Here is a 3,592-nt window from a genome sequence, read left to right as displayed (position 1 = left end):
GAATAAATCTCTCATCAAAGGGAAAGTGAATTTCTAGTTAAATATATTCATTTTGAGTTTACACCCAAATCCAGCAATGCGCTTCCCCCAAAATTATATTGGACAAGACTTTACTACATTTGCAGCCTGCGGTTGTAAACAGATTATTGTAATTTGATCAGAGTGAAAGTGGATGTAGTGTTCATTTTATAATAAACTTGCAGTTAATAAATTTCACCTGTAGCTTGTAAGTAGGCATAAAAGAAAAATACCACATGTGTAGTTTCAACTCATTATTTATATTTCTCATGTTTTTACAGATCATGTATTCATTCAGTCTTGTAAGGGGTCCTTAGTCAGGCTCTTCCATCACTTCCTGTTGTGTCTATGTGGGCTTCCAGCTTCATTTCTCTGAAATAAAAAATTGTGGAAAAAATAAGATTCGTGGCATCAATTCAAGTTTCATTACTCCAAAACTATTTTCTTTAACAAAAACACACACAAAAATACATTTCTGGGTACGGCTGAATTTACAGTGTACTCCAGAGGTGTGACATTATCAATACTTCATTACTTCAACATTGCAAGAATTCCTAATTTTTTTGATTACATGTGACAGTTTTCAATGCATTATAAAATGCGACATATTCTTTGTTCTTTTAAGCTGATTTTACACACACACACACACATAGAGCAAATGATACTAAACCTTCAATTTAAAGTTATATCTCAACTACCATGCATCCTCTCAAGGAATCCAACCTTGAACCTTTTTTTACTAGGCGGTGTTAATCTTTTTTTTTTTTACTTCACATTTCTGCCAGTTTTGGCTAATCATGAAGATGAGAATGTTGATGATATGATAAAATTGGTTAAGAGACACTCACAACGAACATCCATGTCCCGGCTGAGATTAGAACCCAGGTTCTCTGGCTTCATAGAGTGATAATATTATCATTGAAACAATATACTTGGATACTAGAGACCCCAATACATACACATACAAGCATGAGCGTATAATTGTTACTTCTGTTTGTAAACTACAACATATTTTTGTCAAAAATTGTTTTCTATCAGAATAATTTCTTTGGTAGCTAGAATCCACGAATTAAAATAAAAGTAAAATTTCTGAGCACCACAGTTAGAATAAAGCATGTTAATGAAGACCCTTACCTACCGTCTCGAACAGTGCTCTGAATTTCTCTTTTAGCTTATTTCTCACACCCCTCCAACTATAAATGAACACTTGCCTTTGTCTGTCGAAATCTTATTGAATTATATTTTGGGTGAACTGTCTAACAGACATACCATAGTAGTTTTTTTTAACGTTCTCCTTCTAATGGCAAAATATTACATATAACTTTGAACTCCTGTTTTTCTGACAAGATAAAATATAGACATTTTAAGAATTTGGAATTTCCCCCCTCCCCTTCCCCAACACAACTGTTACAATTTTTGGCCCATTTTCTTCCTCATTGCATAAATTAACTTATATTTCTTTAACTATAAAATAATAAATGAAAGCTGCTTTAAAATAGTCTTCTGTAACCATGTAAAGTAATGTAAAACACGTCAGAAATTGAGAATAGTAAAACAGGTAATTTACAGATCAAAATCAAAACAGCAGTCTGACAGACCCCTCCATACTAGTTGTGTGATTATTGACATCCATAGTACTTGTGGGTTAATAATAAATATTTAAAAAAAAAAAAACTAAACATAGTTTTTATCAAAATCAAATATAAAATGGTATTTTGGTGTTAAAATCTAAAATTGCTTTTAAAACCCTAACGTTCTCTACCTTCATTGGTGTCTTGTAGAATTTTGTGCAGAACATTTACATGGAGATGAATGATGAAATTGATGAATGGACATTCACAAATATCCATGCCCAGGCCAGGATTCGAACCCGGGACTCCTGTATATGTATGAAAAGATAACAGTTTCTCTGCATAACTTCTATCAGTTCCTGCCAAGATAAGAACTCAGACAATACTTAACAATTTGAATTACACTAATTAGTGTCCAGTGCTCGGAAGGCCAGTGCCTGCCAAGCCGATTTTTAAATTTAACATTTCACGTTTGTCAAAAACAATGTATTCAACATTCTGTATTTATTGAATATAAAACCAGAAAAGAAATGTAAATCTACTTACTCACTATTTTGGTGCGTTTTGGCCTGGTTTCTCCACACGTTCTCATCCCTTGCAATACTACTGCTAGTGTCCTGCATGCACCTGGAACAATAACATTTTGTGTTTCTTGAAAAAAATACTCAATACTTTACGAACAAAATGAAACCTAAATTATTTAGGGACACTTCAGTACACTTCAGCCCTGACACAACAGTACTTAAAAGTTACTTGGTATGAAAAAGAAGAAGAAAGAAAACATTGCACATAAATTATCATATTCAATTTTTTTAGCAGTTACAACAGATCAATGCCCTAAAATGTCTCTATAACAAGGTTACTTTGCACAATCATGGACACTTGTGGGTTGTAACGATTCCATTGAAAGTTAATGGAATTGTTATAACCCAGAAGTGTCCGTGACTGTATATACAATATACCATAAATAGGTTAGGATGAATAAAATTTTATTTCAATGATACTCAAAAATATGTCATTTTCCTGGCCATTGACAGAGAGCCCCACGAACCATTGATGGATAGCCCCAAAAACCATTCACGATAGCCCCACGGACCATTCATTTCTGGCTAGGTTAGGTTAGGTAAGCATAGTTAAAAAAAGAAAAAAAAAATCTCGTAAAAAAAAGGCACTTTTGGAAACACTGGCTTGCGCAATCTGCAGGTACATAATGGAAACAACAGCATAATGTCGCTTTACAGAAAATGCAAGTTCTTTACATAAAAAGTGATTATTTCTTGTTCTACAGCATTCTATGGTGAACTTTTCAGTTTCCGCGAAAGAAAATACCTCGAAGAACTTCGACAATGCTACAGTACGTAGTTTCTCCTGTATATTTGAAGAAATCCGTTCGGGCGATATCGCATATTACAAATTGCAGTGAAAAACACAAAAAAATCTGACTTTACAGACCAGCTTTGCAAAGATCAAAAACATTTTTTTTACTGTCAATATTAACCATTTTCCATTTGCATGGTTACAATAAAGTGCATGACATGGAATCAGTTTGAGTTAATTTTGAAAATATTGTTTTCACAGTAAATCTGGATAATTCTTGTGATCATGAAGGCTACTGTCATTGCAAATGGTTGCACAGATATTAGAAAGCCAAAATATTTCATGTATCACCAGAAATATAAGGTTAAAGCAAAGGACAAAAACTATTATACTCACAGGAAAAAGGTTGACTAATTTCATTTCCAGTGGAAAGCTATCTGCAAAAGAATCAAGAATTAGTTAGTACAGATTAAATAAAATGAGGTACAGTTACTCTTATATTACCAAACAGTGACAGTTAGAAAAAACTTGGTTGTGAGTATTATCTTGTAATCAAAGAGTCTAGACTTAGAATCCCGATGGAGGTGATGCAGTGAGATTCACATCAAACAATTATTTTTGAAGCTCAATATTTGTCCGTTCCTCATTTCAATAGTGGCATTAAATCTATCAAGATAAAAATTAGG

At 33.2% G+C, this 3,592-nt stretch overlaps 1 long non-coding RNA gene across 1 annotated transcript; it reads right to left on the bottom strand.

Moving 5' to 3' along the window:
* Positions 1-265: 265 nt before the first annotated feature.
* On the bottom strand, positions 266-3,346 carry LOC145999496 (uncharacterized). Its single transcript, XR_014443401.1, has 3 exons — positions 3,303-3,346; positions 1,781-2,216; positions 266-390 (listed from the first exon to the last, which is right to left on the bottom strand). It is a non-coding gene; the product is annotated as an uncharacterized LOC145999496 (long non-coding RNA).
* Positions 3,347-3,592: the final 246 nt, after the last annotated feature.

The sequence above is a fragment of the Lepisma saccharinum genome, chromosome 15 (assembly GCF_977018435.1).
Source record: "Lepisma saccharinum chromosome 15, izLepSacc3.1, whole genome shotgun sequence".
In the NCBI taxonomy this organism is placed as follows: domain Eukaryota; kingdom Metazoa; phylum Arthropoda; class Insecta; order Zygentoma; family Lepismatidae; genus Lepisma; species Lepisma saccharinum.
This window is presented reverse-complemented; position numbering and strand designations above follow the sequence as displayed.